The following is an 18,914-nucleotide window of genomic DNA, read 5'->3' on the forward strand; positions in this document are numbered from 1 at the left end:
TTTATGATACCATTTTAAAAATATGACCCTCTGAGCATGGCATGTGAGAAAATGGCATGTAAGAATGCATTGGGAAAAGGTGAATGCAATTTCTGCTGAATTGCTATGGCCCTCCCTCCTGATTACAAACTCGTCTCACAATTCTGACACTGAGGTGTGAGACACAATGTAACAGACACTATTAAATTGTGAAGTACAAGAGATTATACTGTTACGTTTTTTTTAATATTGACCCTCTGGCATGTGAGGACTTGTAGTCAACAAAATAGCACACATTCTGCCAATTTGCTTTGTCCCTCCTTCCTCGTTACCAAAACATCTTAGTATACCGACACTAAGGTAAATGTCTCTAAATCCAGAAGTTAAGTTGTCAAAGTATATCGGAGTCAACCGATATTGATCAGGTTCTGCTGATGCCGAGCCCGCAGCCTTCACCATAAGGTCCAATTCCCCAAGCCTGCTGACCTTATATGTCCATCCCTTCTCGTCAAAATTCGTATTTTCACAGGGTACCCTTCAGAAATTGCAGTATAGAATGAAAAAACTCCAATTGATCTGTTGGCGATTTTCCTTTAAAAACAAATGATTCTCCAGAAATTTTACGGAGTGTATCACTTACACTGAGACCGAGAAGTGTTAAGCTGTACATGAGTCTTTGTGGCTCGGTTGTTAACCAAAAGGGTGGTGGTTTGAGACCATCCAGGGATGCTATGAGCCTTTTAATGAACACACCCTCTTCACTTCATTTCTCCACGGCCGGTCTTGTACCGCAATCAAATACAGAGCCCGTAGGGGGCAGTAAGCCCGCATATATAGCTCACTGTGTATATAATGAAGAAGCAGAGGTTAGTTTCTCATCTGCATGTTGCAGAGCCTTACGCAACTCGTACCAACAGCTGGGGTTTGATCCCTGCACGGGCTATTAGTTGAAAGACCATTGTAAATGACGTGTAACGGCTTTATCCAGCTGGCTTTTATGTTTCATCCTAAATTGCTATCTTGAAACCAAAATAATTAGAAATATGGAACACAACCGTTGTTCCCCAAGAAGGAAAGCTGTTTTACACTGACGTCACTCCTTTTTATTTAATCCAGATTTTAAAGACAACTCCGCCCTCAAAGGAAATCAAAGGAAAATGTTGTATTAGCACGAGCTGCACAGGCTCTGAATCAGACCATTTCAATTAGTCTGATCAGTGCAGGACAAGTTAATGTAGAATTATTGCTTTGTCTATCTCTTGTTTGTATATAAATGAATGTCTCTGAAAACTTAATGTTAGTTTTTAATTTAGTTTTAGTTTTACGATGTAGGTCATGCGTTGACATATGCACAAACACACGAAATGTCTCATTCCTGATTCAGCTCATGCTCCATAGGAGAGAAAAGATTCCTCCTGTTTCTCGTACAACCATATCAGAACAGAAGCCCGTGTCACCCAGCTCTGATTCAAGATTGAGTCGCATCTTCAACATTTTGTTTTTGTTTCTGATCATTATTTTCTTTAGTTATGATCAATATTGAACTTTTTCTAAATAAAACAAAAATAATCAAACATGCAGGTAGATTTTTTTTAAAAGTATTAGGAGTTGACAGGGCGCTCCTTCGGAATAGTCGTCAGAAAATGTGAGAAAAGGAAAGTTACGTAAACTCTCACACACAGCATTAAAGATTGGAATCTGATCATAAAAAACTAGCTGTCTCCCCGTCGGTAATCAAACCCCAGTTTCCCGCGTGACAGGCAGGGACACAAACAACTTTACTAACTAGGAGCGTTTGCTAGCTATTAGGAGGCATTTACTCTTAATTATGTAACTGTTTTGGGTTTCGACTTTAATTTACCCAATACCAGTTTTTTACAAAAGTAAAGGCACACGGCACATCACGTCCGAGTTTAGTGACAACTACCTCAGAGATTGTAAGCTGGGTAGTTTCAGATCAGATCACTTTTTTTTATCAAAGGTTCAAGCAAACCCGAATACTTTTGCAAGAGACATTTCAGAATCCCTGTCAAATCCAGTACGATTGCTGGATCCTTCGAATTCGACTGAACTATAGCACAGATCTGCAGTCCACCATTAAAATACTGTGGGTGCGTTGTATAAGCCACACGGCCAAAATAGTTCTAAAACAGGAGATGCATCCTCGTTTAGGAATGTGGTATAAAGTGAAATGGTCTGGGAAGAGTCCTACGTTTGAACAGTTCAAAATAGATGTAAAGGGGTATTTACGGACTCTTTCGAAATGTAAGAACAAGCTGTGCGGACCTTATCTTTATTTACCTTGTGTAATCGTTTTTCATAAAGTGTAATTGTATTATAGCATGTGCCCCTGATGATTTTCTTGATACGTTATATGTGCTCTTGTTTGTATTGTATGTAGTTTTGTTGTTCAAATAAAACGTAAAAGACACAACTTTCCGGATGCGGCTGCTGTAAAGATAAAATGACATCAAGGGTGCTGTACGCAGAGGTCTGAAACCTGCTCCACAGACGATCTTTATCCAGAGGTGTTAAAGAAGTCGAGATCTCGCCATGAGAGGGGAAGCATCTCAGAAAAAGCAGGTGCAGTCGGTTCCACGGTCATAACGCCACTAAGTCGGGCGACAAGAGCAAAACCCACCCGACCTCCTCCGAGCAAGTAACGAGACAAAGAGACAGCGCACAGCGGGTAGCGTGGCCGAGCGGTCTAAGGCGCTGGATTAAGGCTCCAGTCTCTTGGGGGGCGTGGGTTCGAATCCCACCACTGCCAGGTGCTTCTGTCGCCCCCTCCTTTCAGCTGACTTCAGACCAAAGGGAGGGAACTGCTTTTTGGCAGTCTCTCGAGAAACTAAGCAAAGTGTTTAAAGATACTTTCTCAGCTTGACATCAAGGCACAAAACAAAAACCTTCTTGTGTCCTCTCAACCCAAAAGCGCTTTGCCACTTTTTGCGTTATGCAGGGAACGACGTCTGCCCAGATCACTTTTGTGTCAATGCAAATCGTAGTGTGCCCTCCGTTTTAATGTTGGCTGTGCTGGCGTGCCGCTTCTGTCTGTGAAACTTGAATGTTCTGCTTCTTCACACCGAATCGTTGGCGGGGGTTGAGCATGTTAAATCTTTGCGCATAGCGCTCCTTTGGAAGTACTTTGTCCAAGTTCAAAAGCGATCGTGGGATTTACTTCATGCGTTCAAGAAGCATGCCTCGCACGACAGATTTAAATGGGGAATGGAGCCTGCTTCTTGCTGTTTTTCCTGTGGTTGCAGTTACAAAGTTGATCGTGCTTTCACATTCTGTTAACAGTATTCACTGGCTGAGCTTTATCAGTTGGTTCGTAAAGGAATCTCTGCTTCAGTTCCAGAAAAGTCATCTGTAGTGTGTTTTTTTCCGTGCCCATGGCAGTCTTTTAAAGCTGGTAGTAATGGCGGCGAAGTTAATTTTTTATCCTCTTTAAAAGAATAAGGACGGGCTGGGGCGAGCTCCATTTGCCACTCTTTCAGCTAACCGCCAAACTCGCGAACTGATTACACTGCAGAGCCACAGGCGCCTCGCTTTTCTCCATTCTCTGGGTTAGGGTGAAAAAAAAACACTGCTGGTATTAGCTGGCCTGTTGGGAGTACCTCTTCTTCACTGATAAGCAAGATTTGTGTTTCATCTTTCGCAAGCTGTATAGATTTCTTTCAAAACAAGTTGTTCCAGAAAGGAAACGATAACTTGCATTCACCTGAATTAAAAGGCATGGGATTTGCCCGTAAGGATAAATTCTGTACAGTAAGACAGGAAGAAAGGCACCGCTGGGAATCGGACCCAGGATCTCCTGTTTACTAGGCAGGCGCTTTAGCCAACTAAGCCACGGCGCCGGCAAAGGGCCGTCCTTTGACAGCCACTTGGACACGTCTCAACTGCTCTGAGACATCTGCGTTCGGTGTGCACCGAGCCTGCTCGCCTTGCAAGTTGCCTCATTTACATGCGATAGCTCCACCAGTAAGAGAAAGGATGAGAAATGGCTTTTATCTGGCACTTTTCATGTCAGAGGATCTCAATCTGCTTTCCGTGTACAAGAGGATGTCCAACTCATGTAGCTAAAGACGTAGACGACAGTGCTCCACTGAAATCTTGATCTCACAACCCTCGGCATGACTCCGCTGTGTTCTGCTTTAGACAAAGGGGGGAAAAGACTTCTTTCATCACACGTTTTGCACTGTTTACGGTGTTTGCAGTGCTCTTTCTTAAATGAAAACCAGGAATCGGCACCATATGAGGTGAGACTAGATAATATTGGAACAAGTAGCCTCGCCATTCCATGCGTGACGTGAGCAAAGTGTAATTCCTGTCTTTATAGTGTGCTTGTTAGAGACTTAGCTGGCACCCAGAGCGCTTTAAATCCGGGAGTCAGCAGTCCAAGACAAGAGAGCTTCCTTCGTCTATGTTTTTTGCGTGAAGGGGGGAAACCATGCGTGTGCTGCAAACGATCTTAGTATCGAAGTGCCGTCCCACATAACGGATCCGAACAATCTGCTTTACAGAGGAGCACTGCCGGAGCTTATTGTGGCAAACTGAAGACCAGGCCGACCTCTTCTGTGACTCTTGAACACTGAATCTCAAGGTTGTGAATTCAAGCTCCACGCTGGCGGGAAATTCCATAGGTAATGATCACATTTTCTTGCATGCTAATCAAAAGAAATATTAGGAAACTTTTCCCGATACCAGTTTTTTACAAAAGTAAAGGCACACGGCATATGTGTGCCACATCACGTCCGAGTTTAGTGACAACTACCTCAGAGATTGTAAGCTGGGTAGTTTCAGATCAGATCACTTTTTTTTTATCAAAGGTTCAAGCAAACCCGAATACTTTTGCAAGAGACATTTCAGAATCCCTGTCAAATCCAGTACGATTGCTGGATCCTTCGAATTCGACTGAACTATAGCACAGATCTGCAGTCCACCATTAGAATACTGTGGGTGCGTTGTATAAGCCACATGGCCAAAATAGTTCTAAAACAGGAGATGCATCCTCGTTTAGGAATGTGGTATAAAGTGAAATGGTCTGGGAAGAGTCCTACGTTTGAACAGTTCAAAATAGACGTAAAGGGGTATTTACGGACTCTTTCGAAATGTAAGAACAAGCTGTGCGGACCTTATCTTTATTTACCTTGTGTAATCGTTTTTCATAAAGTGTAATTGTATTATAGCATGTGCCCCTGATGATTTTCTTGATACGTTATATGTGCTCTTGTTTGTATTGTATGTAGTTTTGTTGTTCAAATAAAACGTAAAAGACACAACTTTCCGGATGCGGCTGCTGTAAAGATAAAATGACATCAAGGGTGCTGTACGCAGAGGTCTGAAACCTGCTCCACAGAAGATCTTTATCCAGAGGTGTTAAAGAAGTCGAGATCTCGCCATGAGAGGGGAAGCATCTCAGAAAAAGCAGGTGCAGTCGGTTCCACGGTCATAACGCCACTAAGTCGGGCGACAAGAGCGAAACCCACCCGACCTCCTCCGACCAAGTAACAAGACAAAGAGACAGCGCACAGCGGGTAGCGTGGCCGAGCGGTCTAAGGCGCTGGATTAAGGCTCCAGTCTCTCCGGGGGCGTGGGTTCGAATCCCACCGCTGCCAGGTGCTTCTGTCGCCACCTCCTTTCAGCTGACTTCAGACCAAAGGGAGGGAACTGCTTTTTGGCAGTCTCTCGAGAAACTAAGCAAAGTGTTTAAAGATACTTTCTCAGCTTGACATCAAGGCACAAAACAAAAACCTTCTTGTGTCCTCTCAACCCAAAAGTGCTTTGCCACTTTTTGCGTTATGCAGGGAACGACGTCTGCCCAGATCACTTTTGTGTCAATGCAAATCGTAGTGTGCCCTCCGTTTTAATGTTGGCTGTGCTGGCGTGCCGCTTCTGTCTGTGAAACTTGAATGTTCTGCTTCTTCACACCGAATCGTTGGCGGGGGTTGAGCTTGTTAAATCTTTGCGCATAGCGCTCCTTTGGAAGTACTTTGTCCAAGTTCAAAAGCGATCCTGGGATTTACTTCATGCGTTCAAGAAGCATGCCTCGCACGACAGATTTAAATGGGGAATGGAGCCTGCTTCTTGCTGTTTTTCCTGTGGTTGCAGTTACAAAGTTGATCGTGCTTTCACATTCTGTTAACAGTATTCACTGGCTGAGCTTTATCAGTTGGTTCGTAAAGGAATCTCTGCTTCGGTTCCAGAAAAGTCATCTGTAGTGTGTTTTTTTCCATGCCCATGGCAGTCTTTTAAAGCTGGTAGTAATGGCGGCGAAGTTAATTTTTTATCCTCTTTAAAAGAATAAGGACGGGCTGGGGCGAGCTCCAGTTGCCACTCTTTCAGCTAACCGCCGAACTCGCGAACTGATTACACTGCAGAGCCACAGGCGCCTCGCTTTTCTCCATTCTCTGGGTTAGGGTGAAAAAAAAAACACTGCTGGTATTAGCTGGCCTGCTGGGAGTACCTCTTCTTCACTGATAAGCAAGATTTGTGTTTCATCTTTCGCAAGCTGTATAGATTTCTTTCAAAACAAGTTGTTCCAGAAAGGAAACGAACACTTGCATTCACCTGAATTAAAAGGCATGGGATTTGCCCATAAGGATAAATTCTGTACAGTAAGACAGGAAGAAAGGCACCGCTGGGAATCGGACCCAGGATCTCCTGTTTACTAGACAGGCGCTTTAGCCAACTAAGCCACGGCGCCGGCAAAGGGCCATCCTTTGACAGCCACTTGGACATGTCTCAACTGCTCTGAGACATCTGCGTTCGGTGTGCACCGAGCCTGCTCGCCTTGCAAGTTGCCTCATTTACATGCGATAGCTCCACCACTAAGAGAAAGGATGAGAAATGGCTTTTATCTGGCACTTTTCATGTCAGAGGATCTCAATCTGCTTTCCGTGTACAAGAGGATGTCCAACTCATGTAGCTAAAGACGTAGACGACAGTGCTCCACTGAAATCTTGATCTCACAACCCTCGGCATGACTCCGCTGTGTTCTGCTTTAGACAAAGGGGGGAAAAGACTTCTTTCATCACACGTTTTGCACTGTTTACGGTGTTTGCAGTGCTCTTTCTTAAATGAAAACCAGGAATCGGCACCATATGAGGTGAGACTAGATAATATTGGAACAAGTAGCCTCGCCATTCCATGCGTGACGTGAGCAAAGTGTAATTCCTGTCTTTATAGTGTGCTTGTTAGAGACTTAGCTGGCACCCAGAGCGCTTTAAATCCGGGAGTCAGCAGTCCAAGACAAGAGAGCTTCCTTTGTCTATGTTTTTTGCGTGAAGGGGGGAAACCATGCGTGTGCTGCAAACGATCTTAGTATCGAAGTGCCGTCCCACATAACGGATCCGAACAATCTGCTTTACAGAGGAGCACTGCCGGAGCTTATTGTGGCAAACTGAAGACCAGGCCGACCTCTTCTGTGACTCTTGAACACTGAATCTCAAGGTTGTGAATTCAAGCTCCACGCTGGCGGGAAATTCCATAGGTAATGATCACATTTTCTTGCATGCTAATCAAAAGAAATATTAAGAAACTTTTCCCGATACCAGTTTTTTACAAAAGTAAAGGCACACGGCATATGTGTGCCACATCACGTCCGAGTTTAGTGACAACTACCTCAGAGATTGTAAGCTGGGTAGTTTCAGATCAGATCACTTTTTTTTTATCAAAGGTTCAAGCAAACCCGAATACTTTTGCAAGAGACATTTCAGAATCCCTGTCAAATCCAGTACGATTGCTGGATCCTTCGAATTCGACTGAACTATAGCACAGATCTGCAGTCCACCATTAGAATACTGTGGGTGCGTTGTATAAGCCACACGGCCAAAATAGTTCTAAAACAGGAGATGCATCCTCGTTTAGGAATGTGGTATAAAGTGAAATAGTCTGGGAAGAGTCCTATGTTTGAACAGTTCAAAATAGACGTAAAGGGGTATTTACGGACTCTTTCGAAATGTAAGAACAAGCTGTGCGGACCTTATCTTTATTTACCTTGTGTAATCGTTTTTCATAAAGTGTAATTGTATTATAGCATGTGCCCCTGATGATTTTCTTGATACGTTATATGTGCTCTTGTTTGTATTGTATGTAGTTTTGTTGTTCAAATAAAACGTAAAAGACACAACTTTCCGGATGCGGCTGCTGTAAAGATAAAATGACATCAAGGGTGCTGTACGCAGAGGTCTGAAACCTGCTCCACAGAAGATCTTTATCCAGAGGTGTTAAAGAAGTCGAGATCTCGCCATGAGAGGGGAAGCATCTCAGAAAAAGCAGGTGCAGTCGGTTCCACGGTCATAACGCCACTAAGTCGGGCGACAAGAGCAAAACCCACCCGACCTCCTCCGACCAAGTAACAAGACAAAGAGACAGCGCACAGCGGGTAGCGTGGCCGAGCGGTCTAAGGCGCTGGATTAAGGCTCCAGTCTCTCCGGGGGCGTGGGTTCGAATCCCACCGCTGCCAGGTGCTTCTGTCGCCACCTCCTTTCAGCTGACTTCAGACCAAAGGGAGGGAACTGCTTTTTGGCAGTCTCTCGAGAAACTAAGCAGTGTTTAAAGATACTTTCTCAGCTTGACATCAAGGCACAAAACAAAAACCTTCTTGCGTCCTCTCAACCCAAAAGCGCTTTGCCACTTTTTGCGTTATGCAGGGAACGACGTCTGCCCAGATCACTTTTGTGTCAATGCAAATCGTAGTGTGCCCTCCGTTTTAATGTTGGCTGTGCTGGCGTGCCGCTTCTGTCTGTGAAACTTGAATGTTCTGCTTCTTCACACCGAATCGTTGGCGGGGGTTGAGCTTGTTAAATCTTTGCGCATAGCGCTCCTTTGGAAGTACTTTGTCCAAGTTCAAAAGCGATCGTGGGATTTACTTCATGCGTTCAAGAAGCATGCCTCGCACGACAGATTTAAATGGGGAATGGAGCCTGCTTCTTGCTGTTTTTCCTGTGGTTGCAGTTACAAAGTTGATCGTGCTTTCACATTCTGTTAACAGTATTCACTGGCTGAGCTTTATCAGTTGGTTCGTAAAGGAATCTCTGCTTCGGTTTCAGAAAAGTCATCTGTAGTGTGTTTTTTTCCGTGCCCATGGCAGTCTTTTAAAGCTGGTAGTAATGGCGGCGAAGTTAATTTTTTATCCTCTTTAAAAGAATAAGGACGGGCTGGGGCGAGCTCCATTTGCCACTCTTTCAGCTAACCGCCAAACTCGCGAACTGATTACACTGCAGAGCCACAGGCGCCTCGCTTTTCTCCATTCTCTGGGTTAGGGTGAAAAAAAAAACACTGCTGGTATTAGCTGGCCTGCTGGGAGTACCTCTTCTTCACTGATAAGCAAGATTTGTGTTTCATCTTTCGCAAGCTGTTTAGATTTCTTTCAAAACAAGTTGTTCCAGAAAGGAAACGAACACTTGCATTCACCTGAATTAAAAGGGATGGGATTTGCCCATAAGGATAAATTCTGTACAGTAAGACAGGAAGAAAGGCATCGCTGGGAATCGGACCCAGGATCTCCTGTTTACTAGACAGGCGCTTTAGCCAACTAAGCCACGGCGCCGGCAAAGGGCCGTCCTTTGACAGCCACTTGGACACGTCTCAACTGCTCTGAGACATCTGCGTTCGGTGTGCACCGAGCCTGCTCGCCTTGCAAGTTGCCTCATTTACATGCGATAGCTCCACCACTAAGAGAAAGGATGAGAAATGGCTTTTATCTGGCACTTTTCATGTCAGAGGATCTCAATCTGCTTTCCGTGTACAAGAGGATGTCCAACTCATGTAGCTAAAGACGTAGACGACAGTGCTCCACTGAAATCTTGATCTCACAACCCTCGGCATGACTCCGCTGTGTTCTGCTTTAGACAAAGGGGGGAAAAGACTTCTTTCATCACACGTTTTGCACTGTTTACGGTGTTTGCAGTGCTCTTTCTTAAATGAAAACCAGGAATCGGCACCATATGAGGTGAGACTAGATAATATTGGAACAAGTAGCCTCGCCATTCCATGCGTGACGTGAGCAAAGTGTAATTCCTGTCTTTATAGTGTGCTTGTTAGAGACTTAGCTGGCACCCAGAGCGCTTTAAATCCGGGAGTCAGCAGTCCAAGACAAGAGAGCTTCCTTCGTCTATGTTTTTGCGTGAAGGGGGGAAACCATGCGTGTGCTGCAAACGATCTTAGTATCGAAGTGCCGTCCCACATAACGGATCCGAACAATCTGCTTTACAGAGGAGCACTGCCGGAGCTTATTGTGGCAAACTGAAGACCAGGCCGACCTCTTCTGTGACTCTTGAACACTGAATCTCAAGGTTGTGAATTCAAGCTCCACGCTGGCGGGAAGTTCCATAGGTAATGATCACATTTTCTTGCATGCTAATCAAAAGAAATATTAAGAAACTTTTCCCGATACCAGTTTTTTACAAAAGTAAAGGCACACGGCATATGTGTGCCACATCACGTCCGAGTTTAGTGACAACTACCTCAGAGATTGTAAGCTGGGTAGTTTCAGATCAGATCACTTTTTTTTTATCAAAGGTTCAAGCAAACCCGAATACTTTTGCAAGAGACATTTCAGAATCCCTGTCAAATCCAGTACGATTGCTGGATCCTTCGAATTCGACTGAACTATAGCACAGATCTGCAGTCCACCATTAGAATACTCTGGGTGCGTTGTATAAGCCACACGGCCAAAATAGTTCTAAAACAGGAGATGCATCCTCGTTTAGGAATGTGGTATAAAGTGAAATGGTCTGGGAAGAGTCCTACGTTTGAACAGTTCAAAATAGACATAAAGGGGCATTTACGGACTCTTTCGAAATGTAAGAACAAGCTGTGCGGACCTTATCTTTATTTACCTTGTGTAATCGTTTTTCATAAAGTGTAATTGTATTATAGCATGTGCCCCTGATGATTTTCTTGATACGTTATATGTGCTCTTGTTTGTATTGTATGTAGTTTTGTTGTTCAAATAAAACGTAAAAGACACAACTTTCCGGATGCGGCTGCTGTAAAGATAAAATGACATCAAGGGTGCTGTACGCAGAGGTCTGAAACCTGCTCCACAGAAGATCTTTATCCAGAGGTGTTAAAGAAGTCGAGATCTCACCATGAGAGGGGAAGCATCTCAGAAAAAGCAGGTGCAGTCGGTTCCACGGTCATAACGCCACTAAGTCGGGCGACAAGAGCAAAACCCACCTGACCTCCTCCGAGCAAGTAACAAGAAAAAGAGACAGCGCACAGCGGGTAGCGTGGCCGAGCGGTCTAAGGCACTGGATTAAGGCTCCAGTCTCTTCGGGGGCGTGGGTTCGAATCCCACCGCTGCCAGGTGCTTCTGTCGCCACCTCCTTTCAGCTGACTTCAGACCAAAGGGAGGGAACTGCTTTTGGGCAGTCTCTCGAGAAACTAAGCAAAGTGTTTAAAGATACTTTCTCAGCTTGACATCAAGGCACAAAACAAAAACCTTCTTGCGTCCTCTCAACCCAAAAGCGCTTTGCCACTTTTTGCGTTATGCAGGGAACGACGTCTGCCCAGATCACTTTTGTGTCAATGCAAATCGTTGTGTGCCCTCCGTTTTAATGTTGGCTGTGCTGGCGTGCCGCTTCTGTCTGTGAAACTTGAATGTTCTGCTTCTTCACACCGAATCGTTGGCGGGGGTTGAGCTTGTTAAATCTTTGCGCATAGCGCTCCTTTGGAAGTACTTTGTCCAAGTTCAAAAGCGATCGTGGGATTTACTTCATGCGTTCAAGAAGCATGCCTCGCACGACAGATTTAAATGGGGAATGGAGCCTGCTTCTTGCTGTTTTTCCTGTGGTTGCAGTTACAAAGTTGATCGTGCTTTCACATTCTGTTAACAGTATTCACTGGCTGAGCTTTATCAGTTGGTTCGTAAAGGAATCTCTGCTTCGGTTCCAGAAAAGTCATCTGTAGTGTGTTTTTTTCCGTGCCCATGGCAGTCTTTTAAAGCTGGTAGTAATGGCGGCGAAGTTAATTTTTTATCCTCTTTAAAAGAATAAGGACGGGCTGGGGCGAGCTCCATTTGCCACTCTTTCAGCTAACCGCCAAACTCGCGAACTGATTACACTGCAGAGCCACAGGCGCCTCGCTTTTCTCCATTCTCTGGGTTAGGGTGAAAAAAAAAACACTGCTGGTATTAGCTGGCCTGCTGGGAGTACCTCTTCTTCACTGATAAGCAAGATTTGTGTTTCATCTTTCGCAAGCTGTATAGATTTCTTTCAAAACAAGTTGTTCCAGAAAGGAAACGAACACTTGCATTCACCTGAATTAAAAGGGATGGGATTTGCCCATAAGGATAAATTCTGTACAGTAAGACAGGAAGAAAGGCACCGCTGGGAATCGGACCCAGGATCTCCTGTTTACTAGACAGGCGCTTTAGCCAACTAAGCCACGGCGCCGGCAAAGGGCCGTCCTTTGACAGCCACTTGGACACGTCTCAACTGCTCTGAGACATCTGCGTTCGGTGTGCACCGAGCCTGCTCGCCTTGCAAGTTGCCTCATTTACAGATGCAGCCATTCAAAATGCGCGGGCGATACCGCATTATTTTCCGGTACAGATGCAGCCATTCAAAGTGCGCGTCACAGACACGTACCGCAGGTGACGTCGCTCAGTATGATGCAAGATGACGCGTGGCACCGCAGTACGTGATTGGTTGACCGACAGGGGCACTCGTGGTCCGTTGGTCTGTCGTAGAAAGACTTACAGTAAACGTCTTTGCTGTGCCCGTTGTAGATGTTGAATTTTACCACTGAAGGGAAATCTTAGTAGCTGAGCATAAAAAGAATAGGAGCATACTGTAACGCGTGTGAAGGCCATAAACGATATTAATTTTGGAACATAAACATACAGTATATAGCTGGTCTTGGTACTTTAAAGAAAAAAATACACACCAGTATCCATTTCTCCCTAAACATTTTAAGCTTTGAAGTCTTTAACTAACGTGATACCGGAGTCAACAAGCATACTTTTAGAATTTGATTAAAAGGGAATATAATATGGAATCGCGTATCTAAACAATTTAATAACGGTATTCGTGTGCTGCGACAGGGCTGTGTAGGGCTGTTTCGCCTGTCTGTTCATGCGAGCTGTCTTGTAGCCGACTGGTCTAGGTGCTTGACTACCATCTGGCAGGTTGTGTGTTTAAATCCAGCTGGTGCCTGACGTTTCTCTTAACAAACATTTCTTCGAAAAAATAGAATAGCGATATTATGGACAATCAATTGACTTTTATATTTCAAAATATCGCAACATGATCAATATTTGCGATATTTTGAACATATCTTCCCTTCTGACAGCGGTTCCTCCTTCTATTGTGTGTGTGTGTGCAACAGAGTAAATTTTTATAGAGAAATGGAGGCTGGACAGTATGCGTTACAATACAAACATTTATATTGATTTAAATCGTGTTCTGATTTAAATCGCAAACGCGTGTTTAATTATGTGTTTTTTAATCATAATCAGGCTAATGCATTTCTACATTTTCTGTATGAACCAGCTTAGAGGTTCATACAGAAAGACAGCTTGTGTTTAAATTGAGTGTAAGGTAATTTATGCTTCTAAAGTCATGGTCAGCATTTATTATTGTACTGTGCTGTAAACTTTTTCTGTGCCTAGTCACATTATTTTATAGCGTTTTTATTGCGTTATTAAATCTGGTGGCGCTGTGTGTTACAGTAGTTTCCTGACTCCCATGTCACATGGTCTGTGATTGAATCCCATAGAACTATGACTTTATTTTTTAACAAACATTTCTTTGAAAAAATGAAACGTTTCCCTTGGTCAGAGATTAAATAAAACCTCACTCGCACCAAACAAATTTATATTTCTAAATATCACAAAATACGTTCATTGTCTTCCAATCGAGTCGAGTTGACATTGGAAGCCTGCCACACCCGGACTGTTAAACCAACGCATTAGCACGTCAAAGCCCATCGAGGGTATTGAGCCAGTATTGGCTTTAGTATTCCCCCCCTCTCCCCTCAATTCAATTCAATTCAAGGTGTTTTATTTGCATGACAGATGGGTACAAGCAGTGTTGGGTATGTATATTGTAACGCTTACGGCAGACAGCCACTGTGTAAGAGCCGGCGCACCAGAGCGGCGCACCGAGGGAGCGTCTGCATTTCTAACTTAGTTTTTAAAATTAGTCAAGCAATATGAAGCATCTCCTTTTACTTAGTGCCTGAGCATAAAAAGAATAGGAGCATACTACAACGCGTGTGAAGTCCATAAACGATATTAATTTTGGAACTTAAACATACAGTATATGGCTGGTCTCGGTGCTTTAAAGAAAACATACACACCAGTATTCCATTTCTCCCTAAACATTTTAAGCATCAAAGTCTTTAACTAACGCGATACTGGAGTCAACAAGCATACTTTTAGAATTTGATTAAAAGGGAATATAATATGGAATCGCGTATCTCAAGAAATTAATAACGATATAATTATATTCATGTTGCAAAAGAACTGCAACAGACATAAAAACTCCCTTGCTTTTAACAGAGCGTTCCATAATTTCTAACTACGAAAATGCCAGGTGAAAGGATTTGTAAACATATTTTGTTAAAGCGAGTCAGATTTTTCCGCAACACATAAAAGACATTTTTCCAAGAAAGTTTAGCCTTTGTCACTAATGAAACCACTAAATAAAGACATAAATATAGAAATCTTAAGATTTGTTTTATTTAATGTTGGTAGCAGGATGAACTGTCAGAGTGTATATTTTGTCACAGAGTTGCTGCAAGATGTTAACAGTGAAAAAGGTATTTAGAAATGAATTATTTCAAGATGAAAATTTTCAGAATAATTGCAAATCTAGCAGGATAGAGAAAGCACAGAAAACTGGCAGTTAGATTGATCAGATTAGTATGAAAAGTCATTTAGCAAAGGGAATGAGAAGAGTGACAAACTAGTATACTTTAGATCTTTTTAAATCTGATCATGTTTCCCTATAACAGTAATAAAAAACTTTATTTGATTTATCACCATTAAAGGTGGCATCTCAAAGCAATACAGTAGATGTAAAAACAGATAAAAGGACCACAGATTACAAAGTAAATGCATATAAGAAAGACAAGCAGTTAGAGGTGCTACCAAAATTAGAAAATGAAGCAGATACAGACACTAAGTCTTCTGAAAAGAAAGGTTCTGAGGTTAGATTTAAACTGGCCCTGGTGTGTGTGTGTTTGTGTCTGTCTGTCCTGTGATGGACTGGCGCTATGTCCAGGGTGTATTCTGCCTTGTGTCCGTCGCTTACTGGGATAGGCTCCAAATCCTCTGTACTGGATAAAGAGATTAGAAATGGATGGAAGTAAAGGCACTGTGTGGATGGAACTATACACAGTGTTAGAAACCCACTATGAAATGGCAGCATCTCACTGAGAATAAAACATTTTATAGTGCTGGCTTAAGGAAACAGCCTTTCCACCCCTCTTGCACATCAGTATCCATACCTAGTTATTTAAACAAATTGCCTCTAATTATAAACATCTTAATATGCTGGCTCTGTGGATCCGCATCAGCTATGTTTGCTAATTCCTTCAATTCATGTGCATCCAACACACAGTTCAACGCTAGCAACTACACAAAATCTAAAATATGAGCTCTACTTGCCACTTACAATACCAACAGTACCAGCTAACTTTAGTAGTGACATTTTCATGGATCTTTTTAACAATAAAATTTACAACATCAGACTTCAGACACAATTAAACAGGCCTCAAAAAAGTCTGGTACAAACATATTCAGCATGGAATAAACCGTTACTTTAATGGTATAAACCTTAAATGGATTCATATTCTCAATAAGATTTGGTGCTCAGTAACATGACTTAGAAAATGACAGAAGACATACGTATCATGCTTATCCTTCTATTTTTCATAATCGTAAACTCCTTAAGGCAGTTACATTTTCTCTGTTCTGACCTGGAGTTACAGAGAAATTTAAATTCTAATAAGAGATTTGTAATGAGGAAAGTCATACCAATCACTCATACAGTACCAGGATTTGCAATTACAATACAAATACTTTCTTTCTGTATGTTTATTTTGCAGTTTGAGTCTATGGCATTCCTTTGGGGGTCTATACTCCAAGGCATGACTTTTTTATGTATAAACATCAGTATTTACTGCTATTAATTACTGTACGATTTATAGTTGAAATCTGAGCCTAGATATAAAGTTAAAATCTCGACAAAGCAATGTAGGAAATACAGAGAGAATAAATCCTTTCTGACATCTAAAATCAGTTTCGATCAAGGTCTCTAAAACGAACAAGAAAAAGAGGATTTTCGGAGGGCAATTACGCTGTGTTTATATAGAATAAGTGATTTATGAGCAATCTAATTTCTTGTTCGTTTAAAACAGTGAAATGTCAGCTGCAAAAGATCGCACCAGAAACAGCACTCTCTCTGCCTGTCATAGACGTTCAGGAAAGGCTGAATGAAGTCATGTCAAGTACAATAATTCTGAGATCAATAATAACAGTTGTAGGACAGTATATAAGGAGGATAAGGATTTTGAAGTTGACTCGAAATCTGATAGGTAACCAGTGCAAGGACTTGAAAACAGGTGTAATGCATCCCTGATAGGATTCTTGCTGTCATATTCTGAACATATTGAAGATTGCTCAGTGTGGATTTAATTTCCCCAGTGAACAGGATGTGCATTTATTAATTCTAGAAAAAAAGCCTTTCTTGATTTCTCTAGTTCTTAGTTTCTCTAGTTCCCTTTAAAATAAACTATTATTCCACAATGCAGAGTATTACATGGCCAGTATTTACACATGATATTTGTGATTTAAAGAAATTAACACAAGCAGCTTTTGGAGATTTAAGTGTTGGCTGAGTTATTGCAGGATAAAAGACTAGAGATGTTGGCAAGAAGAAGATAATTTGGGGAAAGCTGAGGAATACACTTATAACAAGAACACTTCCTAATGGGGTTAGGCATAATTTTGATGAAGATGATGAAGTTAACAGACTATATGTTTACATAGATACTGAAATAAGGATTGTATTTTAGATTATGTGTAGTTGCTGGCATTGAACTGTGTGTTGGATGCACATGAATTGAAGGAATGGGCAAACATAGCTGATGCGGATCCACAGAGCCAGCATATTAAGATGTTTATAATTAGAGGCAATTTGTTTAAATAACTAGGTATGGATACTGATGTGCAAGAGAGGTGGAAAGGCTGTTTCCTTAAGCCAGCACTATAAAATGTTTTATTCTCAGTGAGATGCTGCCATTTCATAGTGGGTTTCTAACACTGTGTATAGTTCCATCCACACAGTGCCTTTACTTCCATCCATTTCTAATCTCTTTATCCAGTACAGAGGATTTGGAGCCTATCCCAGTAAGCGACGGACACAAGGCAGAATACACCCTGGACATAGCGCCAGTCCATCACAGGACAGACAGACACAAACACACACACACCAGGGCCAGTTTTCCCATAAACCAATTAACTTACCAGTATGTTTTGGAGTGCGAGAGGGAGTCATATCACACATATGGAGAAAAAACATGTAACCCAGAGAGAACATGTAAACCCCCCCACACACGATGGCAGGAATTGAACCTAGGACCCCAGTGCTGCAAAATAGCAATGCTAACCACTTTGCCACCATTATAAATGGATGGATATCTTAGTTATCTTTCTAGTTCACAGGTTTGCATGCATAACTTAATTTTGAAAGCCACTGAGACATCAGGTACTACTGTTGTATTTATGAAAAAGAAACAAAACAAAAAACATACTAACAACTGTGCCATCCTACTCCTTAGTTAATACATTTTATTATTCATAAACAGTTAACATTGTTAGCAAAATATTTTGAATTATATTTAACCCTATTTTTTCTTTAGTTTTGTATTTAACTTATTATATGATAGTCAGACTTAATGTATATTTGAACAATGAAAATATATTTTTACAAGATTTTACATTAAGCACTTAAAATTAATATGGTTAATAATAGTAAACTGTAACATGCTGTAACAAGATCGGTTAAACTGCGAAGAAAATGCTTTCAGAGAAAATGTTTCTGGTGTGAAGAACATAGATCTCCAATGCAATTTCAACCAAACCTGTTCCCACACACCCTGCCCCCACTACCATTAGAATATACACAAAGCACTCAAATCTTTCGAGCTAATGATCAGGTGACCCGAGAGAGAGCGAGAGAAACACCAAGGGGTGCGGAACCAGGGAACTATTTACATGGAAAACGGGCGATCTCCCCAAACTGTCCGCCCGTTTCACTGTTACCTGGATACCTCTTTATTTAGAACTCACTAACACTGATTTTTAGTTTAGAAGGATTCAAGTAGGGTTTTAGATAAAAGGCAGTGACCTTAATCAAGCCCAAATCATAATTGAACCCATTCAGAGCCTACATTACATTTTAGCGTTTCATTCTGAGCAGAAGACCCTCACACCTGAAGAAGGGGGAGGTGTTTTTCGCTGGAAATCTCGCCTGCTTCTACTTTACAACCGGAGTGCTGGCTGTGACGAATTAAACCGGTTTTACAAGTTTCAATCACAGACCATGTGACATGGGAGTTGGGAAACTAACACACAGCGCCACCGGATTTGATAACTCTATAAAAACGCTATAAAATAATGTGACTTGGCACAGAACAAGTTTACAGCACAGTACAATAATAAATGCTGACCATGACTTTAGAAGCATAAATTGCCTTACACTCAATTTAAACACAAGCTGTCTTTAGCCCTCTAAGCTGGTTCATACAGAAATGTAGAGATCCAGGCTCAGAACACACAGCTTCATTAGCGAATACATATGCAGGACAACTAGAGAAGACGTTTTACAGAGGATGGATTTTTAGAAACATCCCATCAGTGACATCACTGAAGTCAACTCCTAGGTACTGTAACTGTCGTGTGGATAGTTTCACAAGAATCA

The 18,914-nt window shown here is 42.2% G+C and overlaps 3 non-coding genes across 3 annotated transcripts; all 3 read left to right on the forward strand.

Moving 5' to 3' along the window:
• Nucleotides 1–5,515: 5,515 nt before the first annotated feature.
• On the forward strand, nucleotides 5,516–5,597 carry trnal-aag (transfer RNA leucine (anticodon AAG)). Its single transcript has one exon. It is a non-coding gene; the product is annotated as a tRNA-Leu (tRNA).
• A 2,767-nt stretch (nucleotides 5,598–8,364) lies between these two features.
• Nucleotides 8,365–8,446, forward strand: trnal-aag (transfer RNA leucine (anticodon AAG)). Its single transcript has one exon. It is a non-coding gene; the product is annotated as a tRNA-Leu (tRNA).
• A 2,764-nt stretch (nucleotides 8,447–11,210) lies between these two features.
• Nucleotides 11,211–11,292, forward strand: trnal-aag (transfer RNA leucine (anticodon AAG)). Its single transcript has one exon. It is a non-coding gene; the product is annotated as a tRNA-Leu (tRNA).
• Nucleotides 11,293–18,914: the final 7,622 nt, after the last annotated feature.

This window comes from Atractosteus spatula, assembly GCF_055471065.1.
Source record: "Atractosteus spatula isolate fAtrSpa1 chromosome 10 unlocalized genomic scaffold, fAtrSpa1.hap1 SUPER_10_unloc_11, whole genome shotgun sequence".
Taxonomy (NCBI): Eukaryota; Metazoa; Chordata; class Actinopteri; order Semionotiformes; family Lepisosteidae; genus Atractosteus; species Atractosteus spatula.